The sequence below is a fragment of the Condylura cristata genome, unplaced genomic scaffold (assembly GCF_000260355.1).
Source record: "Condylura cristata isolate star-nosed mole 26May11 unplaced genomic scaffold, ConCri1.0 scaffold00040, whole genome shotgun sequence".
NCBI classification, from domain to species: Eukaryota; Metazoa; Chordata; class Mammalia; order Eulipotyphla; family Talpidae; genus Condylura; species Condylura cristata.
Window position 1 is genome coordinate 8,449,589 of NW_004567141.1, and position 19,278 is coordinate 8,468,866.

A 19,278-nucleotide genomic window follows, 5' to 3' on the forward strand; every position below is an offset into this window, starting at 1 on the left:
ACTGTGTTTGTTTCTTGGCCCTGTGCTGGTTGAAACAGATGTGGTCTGAGAGACTCGTAGGGAGATTCATTATGGCAGCGTTTATATTAATTTTGATTTTGCTCTTTTCCTCCAGACTTGTCATGTCCAACACTTTTCTATATGGGTCCCTACCTGTGCTTTAGGCCGGTGGCAGGTTTTAGGCCTGTTGCAGGCTTTCAGGCCTTACTTTGGGCCAATCTCTGTTGGATCAATGTTTACCCACAAGGAGATGGGTAACTTAAGGTGTCTGATTTAGAAACTGTTTTTTCTGTATTGCACACATTGTATTAAAAGTCCTTTCCATTAAAGCTCTTATGTCTGGTCTTGAGCAGCAGGTGGCAGAACCTATTTAGAGCAGACAGGTTTGGGGGTTCAGTGGTGCCTCTCTCCCTGCCCTGTAACAATTGGATTCCTTAATCCATCTTAGATAGTGAGAAAATGAAAGTAAGTACTCCTTCCTTTCACTCTGGGCAGAATGGCTTCCACAAAGAATGGTGGCTAGAGTTAGAAAATGCACCGTTAACATTCACAAACACACCCAGGTTGTGAGCTTCAGGTAATACACCTCTTGAGCCCTAAAAGAGATCTAGAAATGTACAGTGATGGAAATGGGCACTCCAGGTGTGTGCACCAACACCAGGCTCAACAAAGCTCCCTGAGTCAAAGGAATAAGGAACTTTCCACATGATATCCACATGCAGTTGGCCAGGAAACATAATAAGAATGAAGATTCAACAAGTAAGTCTTATGTACTTGTCATAACTTTCAAGAATCTACAATGTGGGTGAGATTTAGCCACTGATTATCAAAATAAAGTTACAAAACTGCCCCCCAAAATGCTAAATAAAATCATAATCTTTCCTAGGACTGATACTAGTTTGATATGGTTTCTCATATACTCAATACCAGTAATATTTCATTTATTCATGGTAAAGATTTCTATTGTGGAAAAAAAAAGTAAAACAGCATAGCAATATTGCTTTCTTTGACAGCTATGAAAGATTCTTTAAAACTAAACACTGATGATGTAACACTTATTTAAATCAACTCTAAACAACTCTCAAGTTCTCTCACAGAAACAATGCTATAAATGGTAGCTGGAATTCCAAGGGATAAACTACAAAATCAAATTAGTCTAAAACAAGATGTAGTTACAACTATAAATTCTAAAAAGAACAAACAAAGACTAGTAATAATTAAGCAAAGCACAAGACAAATGGACTAACTAGGACTAAGTATTGGTATTAGAACTACAATACTGTTGCTAAAGGAAACAGGGAGTTTGGTCTATTGGGTTAACTACTTACCTTTAAAAAAAAAATCAGTAGGACTGATTTTTTGGTCCAATTTTTAATTTGATGATATATTGTTGTTATGGAGTGAACTGTGCTCCCCTAAAATTCTTATGTTGAAGTCCTAACTGAAAAAGTGACTATATTTGGGGCCCTCCCTGGTGGCGCAGCGGGTTAAAGCAGAACACAAAGAAGCTTAAACCACTTCTGCATGTGTTCGATTTCTGCCTGTCCCCAAGGTGATCCACATGGCATGGCGAGGCAGACCTCTCCTGACCAGCCCGCTGCTCCCCTCAGCAGTGTACTTCGTCAATCAGCCTGTTCTGTACCCCACTCTGTCCTCTCACCCTCCGCATCTCTGAGCTGTACCCCAGTTCTGTACGAATAAATAAATCTTTTTTAAAAAAGTGACTATATTTGGACACAGGACCTTCAAGGAAGTAATGATGATAAAATGAAGTCCAATCAAACAGGTTCTAGTTAACAGAACTGCTGTCTGTATAAGACATATCAGGTGTGACAGTGCAATAGATGAAAGTCCATGTTGGGACATCACCAGAAAATGGGTCCCCTGCAAGTCAAGGACAGAACTCACCAGAAACAAACCTTGCCAATACCTTGCTCTTGGACTTCCAGCCTCCAGATTACAATAACGTATCAGTTACCCAACCGTTAGTACTGTTATGGCAGCCTGAACTAGTAAGAATACCCTCCCTTGGGCACTTAAGGATCATTATGGGTAAACAGTGCTTTCAAGCTTGAATGTACAGGGGACTTTAAAACAGGTATCTCACTCAGCATGTCTGTGCTGGATCTCATGTTAGGATTTACTTTTCTAGTAAGTTCCAAGGAATGCTGAGGCTATTGGCTCAGAAGTCACACTTTGAGAACCACAGTTTGGCATTCATGAATATATCTGTGCTTTGTTTTCCAAGTTTCACATACACTGCTTCATGTAAACCTCCAGTGAGGCAGTACTGTAATTTTATTTTACACATTAGGAAATATGACTTAGTGAGATTAAAACGATTTATTCAGTGTCAAAACTAATCAGTGAAATTCAAAGACTCCAAAGTCTCTATTTCTATTACCTGAGACAAAATGTTACTGTGTAGATGGATGCTGAGGAAGTGTGACAGACCCAGGAAGACTGGTCAGAAAGAGTACTGAAAGGAGAGACCTGCAATGAGGGTTCAGCTAAGTTTGGTTAAGACAGGCTGCCACTATAGGACATCTAGCCCAGGCTGGTGGATGATGGCATCTGAGGGCAAAAGGGCACCCAAGTGGGAGAGAATGGCCCCAGTAAAACAGTCTTCCAGTACCCAAAAAGCTCAGGACCCTATCAAGAACAACACAGGAAGGTTCCAGCAAACTCAGAAAAAGCACATCTCTCCCACCACCATTGCTCTGACATTCTGAGCTGCAGAATGTTTTTTTGGGTAAGAGAAGTAGCTCCTACACTGCAGGTTAAGGCTGTGAGAAACCAGTATTGCCAACACACAACAAACTGATTCTCACAGCTGTACACTCATGAGCCTGGTCAGCCACTACTAGCTTTATACAAACTGTTCTAACAATATGCTAATATGCCCAAGAAAATGCTGTTATCGATAAGCCTATATTCTACAGTTTCAAGAACGACTATTAAACCAGATTAAATGTTCCAAGTCCTGCAGAGACTTACAATTCAAGACAATATAATGTGATCTCAATTTTGTTTCATTAATGGACATCCACATACCAAGAATCAAAGCCCCCCTCTCCATTTCACTTCCTAAAGGTATCAACTATTGACTGGGCATATAAAAAGGGTAATGCATTATTATGCTTTCCAGAAGCAAGCACAAAAGGAAATTAGGTGACCATGGGTTTATACATTTTTATTATACACAGCACCAAAAGCAAGCAATAAAGGAAAAAATTGTTATACAGGACTTAATTGAAACTAAAATCAACTGTGAAAGATGTAGGAACAGCAGTTCTGACAACCTGTAACTATGCATGTGCCTTACTCTCTTCCTAATATACCTGCCCTTTTTAAATATAAAAGACCAACCAAAAAAACCTTCCTAATAAACCTGTCCTTTTTAAACATAAAAAACAAATAAAACCACCAAAACAAGAGGATCAAAAGACAAATCTAGGAGACAGTACTTGCAAAACACATTATCTGTTAATGAAGTACAAAAATATACAAAGAACTCAACAAGAAAATAAACCACCTAATTTTAAAATATGCAAAAGATCTGAACAGCTATCTCCCCTGAGATATTCACATGGCAGATAAACATATGAAAAGATGCTCAGTATCATTTACCTTTAGGTGACTGAGCATTAAACAATACTACCACCATATAACTATCAGAATGGCTAAGATACATAATAGAGTGGTACGGATGTGAAGCAAAAGGAATGCTCATTTACTACTAGAGAAAATGCAGTAAGTCACTTGGAAGACAGCTTGGCAATTTTTTATACAGTTAAATATAGCCCTATTACATACGACTTGGCAATTGTTCTCTTTGTACTTACCCAAAAGCTGATACTTACAAATGCAGGCAAATGTTTATAGCAGTTTCATCCATAATCACCAAAATGTCTTTCAATAGGTTAATGAATAAACATCCATCCATATAATGAAATATTGCTCAGCAATTAAAAAAATAAACACTCTAATCACAAGATTTGGATTAAATCTTAACTCCACAATGGTAAGTAGAAGAAGCCTGTCTGAAAACGCTACACACTGTATAATTCCAATTACACATTCTGCAAAAGCCAAAACTAAAATATAATACAAAAATCAGTAGCCAGAGGTTTGGGTAAAGACTGTCAGGTTAAACAGTCAAGGCCAAAAGTGTTTTTAGGAAGTGGAACTATTTTACATGATGCTTTAACTATGGATATATGACAATATAAAACTTTGTAGCACAACAGTGAATCTGAATGTACAAAAAATTTTAAACTTCATTTAGGTGAAGTGATCCAAGGACAACAGGCAAATTGTGACAAAATAATCTGTCTTACAAATATATGAAACAAAGTCAAAGAAAGGCAAAAGATGATTATCATCATCACCACTTAAATAACTTCAAAAACAAGGTAGAACAGAACTTTTCGATTTCAGTTGTTTAACACGGATGTGCAGATTGCTGATATACTGATACTGCTATACATATACTGATATGTATACTACGTGTATACATATACTGTGCTGATAGTCTAATACTGCTATACACACAGTCTCTGAACAAAGTCATTTCATGATAAAGTTGAGTGGGGGGAAAACTGGGGGTACCCATTTGCATTCTTTCCATGTCTGTGCAAGTTATCTTCACACAGATCCCAAAAATGTACAGGTGAGGTGCACTATCAAATCTAAATTGTCTGTGTGTGGATGTGTGTGCCCTTAGATAGAACAGTGTCCTGTGCAGAACTGGGTCCTACCACTTGTGACCCTGAATTGGAACAATGAACGGTTACAAATGATTAGCTGATATTCTAAGTGTTTTAGAAATTTATTTAGAAGCTTATTGATGTTTTGTGACCAGAAATACGCAATAGAACTTTAAACTCTTATGTAAATCAATTAGGCTATGTGATAAATTTGGTTTCATTATTTGTATTTCATTGAAAGTTGCAGTTTCTGGGCCTCCCTAGTGGCACAGTGGGGTTAAAAGTCTCAGTGCTGTCAAGTTATCACTGGCCACTGCTGCATGAGTTCAATCCCCAGCCAGAAAGCTGACCCAAGGGCACAGCAGACCTCTCCTTTCTCATCACTGCTCCCCCCTCAACAGTGTATTTCAATAGATCTGCCTGTTCTGCTCCCCACTCTGTCTCTGGTGAATCCTCTCGACGCCCCTGCCCTTCCGGCTTGGACCCCAGTTCTGTATGCATAAATATGAAAAAAAAAAAGGTAAAATAATCCACGTTAATAAGAGTTGGAGATATTGGTATGAACTTACGTTTAATTTAATATATAAAGTTACACATAGTAAAGTTTACAGATCTGTTTTTTACAGATCTGTTTGTAACAGTTAGCATACACACATTCTTTCTTTGCAGTGTCAGCTGAGAGACCTAGGAAAAAACTATACCCAGTAGTAAGAAATACACCTCGTACCACGATCTTAGCTTCTAATACCGCTCACAAAGGAAACTGGACTCCTTAAAGAAATGGCTGATCTTAGGATTGGGGCAGGAAATATATATATAAGACATTCCTAGAGCATTCTGTAGTGCCAGAAACCACAATAGCAGGGGCTATGGCAAAAACAAGAAAGCTCTGAATAGCCAAAAATTGATATAATATGAGCAAGAAACTAAGTGGTACTGCATTATATCCCAGAGAATAAAATAAGTACCCATAAATTAACCTATACTAATATGGCTATGATTAAATAAATTGATAGACAAGCAGAAATATTCTAAGTAATCCATGTAGATATTTTACCTCCAAGAACATGGAACATTAACTCCCCACTCCTTATATTTGGGTTGCATATAGTGACCTCTTTCCAAGAGGAAATTATGTGACGAGAAAACAAGGAAATTTACAGTAAAGAAACCTGACAAATACTCAGCTGGGCTGATCCAGGTCAAGTTCAACAGTGATAACACCATGTAATGAAAACAGTACTTTAACCTCTGTGGTCTTCCTCCCAAAAATCCACATCCCTAGTCTAATCATGAGGAAAACATCAAACATCCAATAGAAGGGCAGTCTACAAAATAACCTCACCACTAGTCTTCAAAAAACACCAAGGACAACAAAAACAATTGTAAAAAGTCACAGTCAAGAAGGGCCTAAGGAGACATGATGACTAAGTATAATGTAGAGCACTATAGCAGAAAAATGACAGTGAGTAAAAATAAAGGAAACCTGAGCTAAATATAGTATTGGCTGATAATTAAGCATTAACATTGGTTCATTAATTGTAATAAACATTTATACAAAAACAAGCTGTGAATAATTGGGAATATTTGTAAAATGGGAAACCTCTATACTATCTTCATATTTTTTCTATAAATTTAAACTGTTAAAAAAGGATGTTCCACTACTACATCCTACTTAATTCCATACTGGTTTGTCTTAAAGACACAAAATGATTTCATGTATTTAAATACCTAGGATTTCAGTTTTACCCTCTTGGTAGAAAAGTTTCATTTGGCTTAACAGTTACAGAATTCTAAAAAGGGAGCATAGTTTTTTGTACTCACCTACTGTTTCTAAGGTTATCAATAGAAAGTAACAAGTAGCTCACCAAGAAAACAAAAATTCTTTAAAAAAAAGCATTCCCCCTACCACCTCAAGCCACAGACCAAATGGTCCTTAGATTTGAATAGCTGAGGAATAAAAGTGAATAATAAACTATTGCCTATCTATAGGGCCAAGTAACACTTTCTTGAGCTAAACAACTACTTACCACATTTCCTAAAATGCTTTTTGCTTCATAATTCACTGCAGCTACTTCAAATTCCTGAATGTCCTTATAGTAGTTTCCCCCATACTTTTGTTTTCTGCGTGAAAGCCATCATTACTTTCTTGGAACACTTCATTTTATATAGTTTTAGAAGTCACTTTCTCCTTCTTGCCCCTCCTGCCTGCATCTCATAATATTTATCACTGTTGCCTTAAACCCTTTTAAAATTAAGATTTATTTATTTATGCATACAGAACTGCAGTACAGGTCAGAGGTGCAGGGACAGTGAGAGGATTCACTATAGTCAGAGTAGGGAGCAGAACAGGCAAATCAATGAAGTAAACTGCTGAGGGGAGCAACAGGCAACACCAGAGAGGTCTGCCAGGCCATGTGGATCACCTCCAGGGCAGGGGATGTAACTCGCATCCATGCCTGCTTGGCCAGCTTGGCAGTAATGCATTTTAACCTGCTGTGCCACCAGAGAGGACCCTGTTGCCTTAAACTTTACAGCAGAATTTTCTCTAAACTAGGCTGCAAATGTAGGGTCAATGTATACCTTATAACTAGTCTTCTCAGTGCTTACAGTGGACCTTTTTAGGATCTTGTCTTGGCAAGTTTACAAACTACTGCAGGCATGGACCTCTAGAAAAACTAACAATTAAAAACCAAAAGCAGGCCCTCCCTGGTGGTACAAAAGTTAAACAACAGCACTGTGACGCTGCCACAGCCACTGTAGCACAAGTTCGATCCGCGGCCAGGGAGGTGACCCACGTGGTATGGCAGACCTTTCCTGACCCACCCATTGCTCCCCTCAGCAGTGTGTTTCAGTCAACCTGTCTGTTCTGCTCCCCACTCTGTCTCTGGTGAATCCTCTCACCCCCCCCACACACACACACCTTTGCCACAGGCCCCAGTAAGTAAAATAAACCTTTAAAAACAAAAAAAACTGACAATACTAGGGTTTTAGAGAAAATAGATTCCATATTCCTCAATGACACTCACAACTGGGTTTTTAATAAAAGTTATTGGCAGAGTTCAAGACTACTTCCTGGCAGCCACAAGCATGGACTAGGGTAATCTTCTGTTATTAAAAGGTTAAAAGACAAAAAGCATTTCTGATGCCTACTGTAGAGTCTGGTACACTAGGCACTAAGTGAATGTTTACTGACAGCATTCTGTATAAGGCCAAGAAGATAATCAAGCATTTAAAAGACAAAAAGGTGACCTTGTAACAATGTGTCTAATGGCCAGTATGTTCAGAGTTAATCAAAATGCTGCAGTATTTGCTCTACAAGAAAAGGTCTGAATTTTTTTTTTTAAAGACTTATTTATTTATGCATACAGAACCCGGGAACAGGCCAGAGGTGCAGGAGTGGAAAGGCTTCACCAGAGACATAGTGAGGAGCAGAACAGGCCAACTGTGATGAACACTGCTGAGGGGAGCAGTGGGCAGTCAGTAGAGGTCTGCTGTACCAGGTGGGTCCAGGGCAGGGATCGAATTCATGCGGAAGTGGCTTTAGCTTCTTAGTGCTGTTCTTTAACCCACTGTGCCACCAGAGAGGGCCCCAGAATGTTTTTTTAAACTTGGTTAGGGTGGGGAGGGAAGAGTCAGCATCAAAATAAACGTATAACCTATCTTGCTTATCCAACTTGCAAAAAAAATACATGTTTGTTAGTACTACTTTATGTTCATACTAGCATTTTTCCTCTATAAAAAAGGAAAAACTTCAAAAATGAATTGCAGATATATATTGGATAGCATCATATACATACAAGCACGCTAAACCTAGTGAAATCTGAATAAGGTCTATAGATCGGACCAACTCCAACTTTCTAGACTTGCTACTGTAATATGGTTAGATAAAATGCAATCACTGGGAGAAGCTGCCTAATAGGTAGCTTCAAAGGGCCTCTGTATACTACTATATAGCAACTTCTGGCAAATCTGTGTTACTTCAAAACTAGCTTTTTAAAATTTATTACTGTATCAATGCAAATGATTTTTCTGGCTTAATCAAAGACGCCTAGAAACCAACTTTAAAATAATTTGATCCTCTATGAATTTCCTGCAAATGCTGGAGAATTACTATCATTATTATATATGCTTAACATTTCTGTTTGCTAATAAAGTAACATGCAAAAGAAAAAAAAGTGAGCTGATCCTCTAAAGTACAAGACTATGAGGGATTTGGAAATATAAGTTAGAATAAAATTTGAACTTGACGACACAGTCTAACTTTCCTTCTATTTAAACAAAGGATCTTGTTTAAGTCGTCAAATGTCAAATGTAACTATTTGCCTATATCCAGGGTCAGAGAATTTGGGATTACCCGAACAAATGTAAACAAGGTCAGGAAAAGGAACCCAACACCCGATCATTTATAATAAGTCATTTTTGGCTTGCCTCACAAAGTGTTTACTCCCAAAAACAAAGCAAAATGTTCAGGTCTTGAAATCTTCAGATGAGAGGTAATCTTCAAATGCAGACAATCTATTCACTTTTACTATTTCAATTTACTACTTTGAGAAAGTGAATTATCTTGAATTCTAGATGTGAAAGTTTCCTATTTTAAAACTGGTGACATAGAAAACCAATTCCTCATACACAAGGCTGCACAGGTGGGCTAATCTGTCAAGATCGAGAAACTGGGTCCAAGCTCTCCGGATATTCTCTAGGGTCTTAGCTTATTGAACTTCCATGTGTTTTCCCGTTTTGTAGATATGTGGGTTTCAGCACTTACTGGTTCAAAGGTTTGTTGTGAAAATATTAAAAGATAATACAACGTCTATCAGACCCTAGTACTTTCTATGTATATGCAAATGGTTTGTTCTTTGATATACAACTAATACAACCACAGTGAAAATAATTCTCATAATGGATCCAAAGGTCTAATATACATGCCCATTCTTCTAACATACTTGAACAAAGATGAATGATTTTAACCAACAAGTAAAACTTCTGTCCCACTAAATTGTATGATCTCTCCAACTCTTCCTTGCAATGATGAATATAATTTTAGTGTGTGGGTATGGAAAAATCCATGTTTACCTGTGATTTTTCTCAGCTCTGTCACCAACTACTTTTCTTTTTAATTCTCCTAAATTTTTGGTTAATGACACTCCTGTTTCTAGGCACATTCTAAGACAGTTTCATATTGAAAAATATGTATTTAATAATGTATGTGACGTCAAATAAATACAAAAGTCTCTATTAAGAAAGGCAGACCCATTCTACATTGAATTCTAGTAAACCCAGGTAACTATTTAGCACAACTTTAGGCTTGAGCAGACACTAAAGAAATACTAAATTTACCATCTCTAAAAGGCAAAAATTTATCCTCAACAGTATCCGTGCAGAAAAAAGATTTTTAAGGTAAGTGGAGATTGAAACTATTTTAAAGGTTTTATATTTTCAGGTTGTCTATTTTTGCATCTATTTTTCATATGAAGCACTGGTTTTCTTTTAAGTGTTTGTCTAGTTTTGATTTGAGGGTACTGGCTTCATAGAATGAGTTGGGAAGTTATAGTCCTCTTTTATTTTCTGGAAAAGTTTGTGAAGAACCGGGAGTAAGCCCACCAGTGAAGCTATCTGGCTCTGGTCTTGGCGACAGGATTCACCAAAGACAGGGGGGAACAGAACAGGCGGAGTGACTGAAATACACTGCTCAGGGGAGCAGCAAGTGGGACAGGAGAGGTCTGCTGTGCCATGTGGAACACTTCCCTGATCAGGGATCTAACTCATGCTGCAGTGGCTGTAGATAGCTTCATAGTGTTGCACTTCAACCCACTGCACCAGCAGGGAGGGCATCAACTTTTAATTTCTTTAAATACATGGAAAATTACAAGGAAAAAGGCAGAGTATAATACAAAATGAGTCTGTCTTTCATGTAGGCAATCCTGTTATTGTCCTTTTCAAATATTAAGTGTGAGGATTTGATACCACAGGTTGCTAATTCAGTATTCACAAGAACCCCAGGAGGGTCCCCATTTGACACACTAGGAAACTAAGGCTGAGATGTTACAGAATCCATCTAAGGTCACAGTTGGACAGATATTATAAGCAGTTTTCAGAAAGTCACAATCCCTCATCAGCTATTTAATAACTTGGCATAATGGGGATGTACAAACCTCAGGATCTCAGTTTCTTAATCTTTAAAATCAGAATTAGGGCCCTCCCTAATGGGTTAGGATACAGCACTGCAAGCTGGCGCAGATGTTACAGTACCCGAGTCTAGCTGGGAGTAGATCCCCCGCCCTGGAGGTGATCCACATGTGTGGCAAACCTCTCTTGGCCTGCCCACTGCTCCCCTCAGCAGTGTACTTTATCTGTCTGCCTGTTCTGCCCCCAGCTCTGCCTCTGGCAAATCCTCTCACCTCCCCTGCACCTCTGGCTTGTACCCCAGTTCTGTAAGCATAAATAAATCTTAAAAAAAAAATCTTTAAAAATTTTTTTTTAAAAATCAGAATTAAAAACATGTAGGCTTTCCTAGTGTATAAACAAAATGCATGTAAAGTGCTTATAACAGTGCATGATTTATTGTATGTGCTCAAATTAGCAATGATTTCTACTATTAGGCATTCCCCAGTGCTACCATTTGAGTTTTAATAGTTCTAAAAAAAAACTGAAAATAAATAAGTTAAGTCTTAAATTGGAAAGAAACCACTTAAAAGGATTTTGATGCCAGTCAATGACATGCCTTTTTTACTGCTTTTTGTATCATCTGATTTGAGTACATATACATGCACCTAGTCAAAAAATAAAAGCATTTGGGAGATTATAAAAAGGTCTAAGGTTTTTATTGTAAATGTTCAATCCACTAAAAAATAAATCTACACTGCCTTTAGTTTTAACTTTTGTTTTTCATTGACAGGAACACTAGAACCTATTTTCATAGCACTTCCCTTTTTGCTATCTAAACTAAATTGGTCTAAGATGTAAAGAAGACAACATATAGAAATTCTTTTAAAAGCAAATTCTTCATATGGTTTTCACAGGTCACAGTTAAACTTAATTTAAAAGTATTAATACATTTGTTGCTGTTAACAGGGCACTTTAACTACAAAGTTCTACAGGAAGCTTTATAGGTTACATCTATGTTCCGGAACTTTTTATTTTTCCTATGAGTTGTTATGGATTGCTAACACTTTTCAAAGTACATATTCACAATTTGTTCCAACCACTTGCCTTTAGATGGGTAATATACCCTACTGTGGCTAGGTACCCAGGAGAATTCTCATTTGCTGCTTAAAGATATTAACTAGTTACAATCCTGGGCCCAGAATTCAACTTTCCAGAGCCTGCACTTATGCTTAGCAACTGTCATTTCATCCCCTTAAGCTATCTAGCAGGGCACAATGAACTCTGTAACTAAATGGATGCAATAGCATGACTGCCAGAACTGCAGCAAGGACTCCTGACAAGAAGTTGACTGCTGGTGGTCCTTCTAAGATAACACATAGTTTTAAGTGTTAAGTCAAGATAATTCGGTGGGAGGGACTTGACACCTATCTTCAGATAGTTTAGAAATTTTGTGTTATATTCAGTCCAATAACCCAGCTCACTCTAACCTCCTCATGATTTAGTTACTCTGCTGCTTGTGCACCCTGGCTGGTGCAAAAGAGAACTCCCACACAGAGTTCTTTACCTCTGTTCAAAGTATAATTATAGCAAATGTACAACACTTGGCAGTGATTCTATTCATGACCCTCAAGCACCCCAGGAAAAAGGAAGATTTTAAAGATCAATACAATTTCTCCCTTTAAAAAAGAAAACTTAAAAATAAGCAAAAATGTTCTATTTCCGAGATTGGAAGTAAAGAGACCTAACCGTGGTTCACCTTTGTCCTCCCAAGCTTTTAATATTCAGCTCAGTTTAACTTCCCTCAACCAGCACTCACTTCTATCACGTCCAGCAATAAATCCACTAGGTGTAGATTCTTCCTCCCACTGCCATAAATGTGGTTTCAGGTCCTGGGAAAAAGTACTAACTGACTTTAAAGAATAAGATTCAGTGTATTAGACCAACAGCATAATATAATAACTTACTGCGTTCTTACTGATCAAGCAGATAGATTGTGTCTGAGTTCCCTGTCCTATTTTATGAAAACCTTAATTTAATTCTAACAACTTCATCAAGTAATCCATCATTAGCGCAGAATGGGCCACAAGCCTAAGTAAATTGCCCAAGTTCATATAGCAACAAACGGTAGTTTCAGAACCTGAACCAAGGTCTTTACCTTAACCGCTATGCTGCACTACCAAAACTGCCTAGCCCTCAACTTATCCCGACGTGATCCTAAAACCAATCTCATGACCTTGGGCCAGTCATTTCATACCTCTAGGCCTCAGCTTCTTCCACTATAAAACGGCCTGTCTATACTGAGATTTTGGGTGCTTTCCTGCCTATAATGAATTTGTGACTGGATTACTCAACCCTGAAACAGGTGTAAATGTTAAAACTTAAGTTTTTCAACCACCGCCGTGTTCGAGCACATTCTCCTCATTCTTCACGGTGGTACAGTGTCCACTCTGCGATCTTATTTTCAAATACTGAACCGGTAACATTAGTCCTAAATATTATCTCGCAGTCACATTTCCCCCTTACCAGGAGCACCGAATGCGCTCGATCCCACTTCAGACGATCAGCGGTTACTCCAGCCCTCCTCGTCGCCTACCAGGCAGCTACTTAATAGTTTAAGAAAGCCCTAGAAGCAATGCCATCGGAAGACGTTCGCTTTCCCAGAGGTCAAGGGACGCTCTAGGGCACCTGCCACGCCTCCCGACCCCCACGGAAAGGCCTGGGCCTTATCCCGAAATGGACTTAGCCGAGTTCAGGCCTCGCCCCTCAGTCAGAGCGAAAGCCTGAGCCCTCGAAACCCAGCACGACCCTTCAGTGTAGGCCACGCCCGGCCCCTCGGCCGCGGTGCCGCACACCCAGGCCCCCCGGAGTCTTCACAGGCCCGAGGACAGGCGTAGGCCCCCGGTCTCACCTCAAGCCTCTCGGGAACCGCCGGCGGCTCCCGCGCCTTCTCCCGCCCGCACACCTGCCCCGCGCTGCAGTGGAGACAGCGCCAGAGGCGTCCCGACCGTCACGTGCCGCAGAAGCAAGAGGCCTCGGCTTCAGCTACCGCCGCGCGAGCAAACCCCACTGCACTAAGCCCAGCCCTACGTCCGCCCCTCGCTCCTGAGTAGCTGCAGCCACCGTCAAGTCCCGCCCCCACACGTAAGCTGCGAGATTCGCTTGGTTAATGGAGCCATCGCTCTGCGTACCTTCCCATACGCCCCCTAGGGCTATTCTTCGTGGACTGTGAGGATTGGCTAAGAGTGAGGCAGGAAGTGGATGTTGATTGGGCAGAAGAGGAGTGGGCCGTCCGCGGTGGCCCGTGGGCGTGCGCGCTCTGGGGCGGGGCCCGCTCGGCGCGCATTCGCGCCGTGTTGCCCCGGTGACTTAGTGGGCTAGCTGCCCGGCCTTTCAACGCAGCTCTATGGTTCTGTACCCGTCTCTTCCCTTCCGCCGCCCTTCCACCGCCGCGTTCTTGAACCGAAAGCTGTTAAAGGGTATCCCGTGCCCTTCATGGAGGGGGCAGATAACCTCTGGCAGAAAGGGTGGGAGACCCAGTGTTCCACCAGGACAAGCCATTTCCTCAGTACTGAACGCTGGACTCCGACGGGGCGCAACCGGAACCCAGTCGGGGCCTGGCATCTACTGCATCTCGTTGGAACCAGGCGCCACTGTCGCTGCAGAGTCATCGCTCTGAGCTCAGGAGAAGGCCACTGCCTTGCCCCACATAAAGTACTATAAACCGAGGCTATTTCAACTTTTAATTCCCCATGTTTCCTAAAGTAAGAAATAGAAGGGATTGAGGGAGAAAAAAATAGTGTATAATGGAAAGACTTAAAACACACCACAAATTTCATTACCTATTTTTAGCAGTTTTCAATATGTTGACAAATAAGAAAATGAAAGTGGTCCACGGTGTTTTATTTTAGATCTTTCTAGGTCCTGTTCTGTCATCCATTTATTTGGCTAACGCAAGGTTGAATCCTAGGCTGCAAAAATTAGAATCAGTGTCACTCTGCTGCCTCTTGTCTTTGGAAGGAGGAGTCAAGGATTGGTGTTTGCATGAGTTCAGTATTCTTCAACACTCAGCCCCCAAAATTTGTATAAGAGAATTTTGTTTTCCTTTTTACAGAATTATTATCAGAATAATATTGTGGTCTGTGAAAAAAGATGAAATACTTAGTACCTTTTGGGACAAAATGTTGTTAGAAATTGAAAGATGGTTTCACTCACTCGTTTAAAAATAAATAAAGAAAAAACTGGTAAAACAAAAATAACTCGTAAACTATGTGAAAAATATCGTGGGCAGTGGAGATAGAGAGGGTGGATTCTAGGTCTGGGTGCCAAAGCCTGTGGCTGAAGATCCTGCTAATGATTCTTCATGGTATTTTTTGGCTAAAGCATATAAGTTCTTTACAGGAGGAATCCAAGGACAAACCCCAGAAGAATAGGATTTCCCCACACACACACACCCCAATTTGAAAGCAGCCAATGTTTAATAACTGACCAAAAATGGGAAAGAATCCCACGAGACATACTAGTTCATCCTCTTAATAAGACTGGTGGGTTGGTCTTTCCTTTTAGCTGCATCCCCATCTGCTATCAAAGGGTGGTCTTAATCCTCATTCCACCTCAAGGAATTTAATGTATCAAGAAATGCTTTTATTGGTACCTCCCTGGTGGCACAAGGGACTAAGTCTCAGCACAGTGAAGCTATCCACAGCCACTGCAGCACAAATTCAATCCCTGGCCAGGGAACTGACCCACATGGTGCAGCAGACCTCTCCTAGTCCACCTGCTGTTTCTCTCAGCAGTAGTTCATTAGATCTGCCCGTTCTGCACCCCACTCTGTCTCTGATGAATCCTTTCACCACACAACCTCCTCCCTCCCCATACCTCTGGCATACATCCCAGTACTTCTAGGCATAAATAAAAAAATAAATTTTTTTTTTAAGTGGCAGCTCTATATTTCACTTCATTGTCTACACTTGCTAATGTCAGTTGTTGTAGTTATAATCATTCCGGTGGAGAAGTAGTGGTATCTCATGGTACTTTGTTCCAAATCCAGTTATCCACTCCAAAAAGTAAAGGTGTTCATTTGTGCTAGGTAGCCTCTTCTGATACAACTATCATCTGACCAGGACAAAAATGCCATAAACTCTCATTATCTGAGAGCTCAGTTTTCAATGGGTAAATTCTTCTAAATTTCTTGCTGCTCATTTTCCAGAGTCCAATTTTTTTCCTCAATCTTTCTAAAAATAATTTGTATTATTATTTTCTTATGTCATTGTTAACTTTTTAAATAGTATTCAATTTCTCCCCTTGGGTGTTGCCTATCTTCTCCCACCACCATAGACCCAGTGATCCATCACCATAGTCCCTTGTGATCTTCCCTCATGTTTTGACCACTCCCACTCCCCTATTGTGTGCCTCAGATCTATGGTCAGCTTGCTATTTTTGCTTTTTCTTGATACATTGTTTGGCTTTTCTATATTCCGCATATAAATGACACCACCTGATATTTCTCTTTTTCCTTATTTCATTTAGAATAATCCTTTTCCAGATCCATGTGGTTGCAAATGGCATGACTTACCTTTTTGGATCACTTAGTAGTATTCCATTGTGTATATATACCACATCTTCTTGATCATACATCTACTATGGGGGCATTTGCTATTTATTGCTAAATTGTGCTGCAATAAATGTGAGTGCAGGTTTCCTTTCAAATTAGTGCTTTTGGGTCCTTTGAGTAGATTCATAGGAATGGAATCTCTGGGACATAAGGTAAATCCATTGTAAATATTTTGAAAAAGTTCCACACAACTTTCCAAAGTGACTGGGCTAGTTTACATTCCCATCAGCAGTGCAAGAAAGAGAGTTGCTTTTTCACCACATCCTTGCCAGCACTTTTCCCCTTAAGATGGGCCATTCTGGTGTAGTGTTCATTTGCATTTCCCTGATAAAAATGATGTTGAACATTTTTTTATATGTCTGTTGACCATTTGCGCTTCTTTGGAGAACTGTCTATTTAGCTCTTTTTGTCTATTTTTTGATTGGGTTGTTTTATTGAGTTGTATGAGCTCTCTGTAAAACTCCAGTATCAGTCCTTTATCAGATGTATCGTGTGCAAATATTTTCCTCTTTTCAGTGGGGTCTCTCTGTGTTTCGGTTGCTGTTTCTTTTGCTGTACAAAAGCTCTTTTGTTTGATATAATCACAGCTGCTTATATTCTCCTTTGATTTCCTTGCTTCTGCACTAAGAGTTCTCAATAATGTTTCTGAAGCTGATTCCACGAAATGTTTTGCTTGTTTTGCTATATAATTTATGGTTTTAGATCTTACATCCCAATCTTTTATTCATACTGAGTTGATTTTTGTGTATGGTGTGAGATAGTAGTCAACTTCACTCTTTTGCATAGGCAGTCCAGTTTTGCTAACACTATTTATGCTGTTCTAGTGTATGTTATTGTTTCTCTGTCATTCATTAGTTGAACATATGTGTAGTTTTGTTTTTGGGGCTTTCAATTTGATTCCATTAACCTGTATGTCTATTTTTGTTTAAAAAACAACAGGCTATTTTTATTATCATGGCTTTGTAGTACAATTTGACATCACCTTTTGAGTGAGGAGAAATTTGGGCAGTTGGGGTTTTTTGTGATTCCAATTGAATTCCTGCAATATTTGTCCATTTTCTGAAAGAATGCCATTAAGATTTTAATTAAAATTTAATTGTATTGAATATATAAATTGCTTTGGGTAGGATGGCCATTTTGATAATGTTGATCCCTGAAGAGAGAATATCTTCCCATTTCTTTTGCATCTCCTTCCACTTTTAAAAAAAATTTTTTTTAAGTTTTATTTATGGATACAAGAACTGGGGTACAGGCCAGAGGTTCAGAGAATGAAAGAATTCACCAGAGACAGAGTAGGGGACAGAACAGGCTGACTGACTGAGATACACTGCTGAAGGGAGTAGTGAGTGGGTCAGGTGAGGTCTGCCACATCATGTGGGTCAGCTCTCTGGTCAAGAATCAAACCCATGCTTCAGTGAGTGTGGCTGGCTTCACAGTGCTGTGCTTTAATTCATGTGCTACAAGGGAAGGCCACTCCTGTTTCTTTTAACACTTTACAATTTTTCTTACAGAGGTCTTTCAGCTCCTTTGTTTATTCCTAGGTACTTTTTTTGTTTGTTTGTTTGGGTACAATTATAAATGCGAAGGTTTTCTTAGTTTCTTCCTCTTCAGGTTGGTTGGTTTCATATATGGCAGCTACTGATTTTTGTGAACTGATTTTGTTGTTTCAATTTGGAAGATGGAAAGACTCTGGAAAACACAGTAGAGAGTCACTAAAGAAGGGTATGCTGCTTCTCCAGTTTGGACTTGTGCAAGGGTCTTGGGGGACATGGAGAGACTCTGAAGAGTTACGTGAATGAGAGACATTGGGAGGCTGACAATGGCAGCCATTACCTTGATTTGTGCTTTGGCTTTGCTCCTTTAATTCCAGACTTGCCTGGCCCCTTTTGCCCCTCCAGAAGATACCTTAGATTTGTGGTAAGCTTTTATGCCTCAGCAGTCCTGCTTCAGGCCAACCTTCTTTGGTTAGGCATTTACTCATGAAAGGATGGATAATCTCAGTGTTTTATGGAAAATTATTATTTTTTCTTCTCTCCTCTTTTCCTATGCACGGTTTTTTTATACTAGGTATAATTTGTCTTTGTGTACATGGATGATTGGACCCCTTTAGAGCATGCAAGTCTGAGGGAGCCTGGGTGTCCCCCTTGGTCATATGATAACAGCACTATAAACAAAAATAAGCTCATAATGGAGTATACATTTTAATGCTAAAACCATAAAACTCCCAGTTTGGCAAAAAATTCTTAAGTATGACACTGTATGTGTAAATTACAAAAGAAAAAGTTGATGTTAGATTTTATCACAACTTAAAACTTTCGGCCCTCCCTGGTGGTGCAATGAGTTAAAGTGCAGCGCTATGAAGCTGTCCAAAGCCACTACAGCACAAGTTTAATTTTCCACCAAGGAGGTGACCCACATGGCATGATAGAACCCTCCTGTACTGTCCACTGCTCCCCTTAGCAATGTGTTTCAGTCATTCTGCCTGATCTGCTCCCCACTTTGTCTCTGGTGAATCTTCTCACCTACCACATCTCTGGCCTCTACCTAAGTTCTTGTATGCATAAAAATAAATAAATAAATCTGAGCCCTCCCTGGTGGTATAACAGGTTAAAGTGCAGCAATATGAAGCTAGCCACAACAGCTTCATCATGCGTTCGATCCCCAGCCAGGAGGTGACCCACATGGAGTGGCAAACCTCTCCTGCCTAGCCCACTGCTTCCCTCAGCAGTGTACATCATGGACCTGCCTGTTCTACTCCCCACTCTGTCTCTGGTGAATCCTCTCACTGCCCTGCACCTCTGGCTTGTACCCCAGTTCTGTGTGCACAAATAAATAAATCTTTAAAAAAAA

General features: G+C 39.8%; 1 protein-coding gene across 1 annotated transcript in view; it reads right to left on the bottom strand.

Annotated features, from left to right (window-relative positions):
• Positions 1-13,890, bottom strand: part of CANX (calnexin) — a 35,174-nt gene extending 21,284 nt beyond the window's left edge. The window contains exon 1 of the mRNA XM_004693882.2: positions 13,726-13,890. The gene's annotated coding sequence lies outside the window, so the exon portion shown is untranslated. The remainder of the gene's footprint in view (positions 1-13,725) is intronic.
• Positions 13,891-19,278: the final 5,388 nt, after the last annotated feature.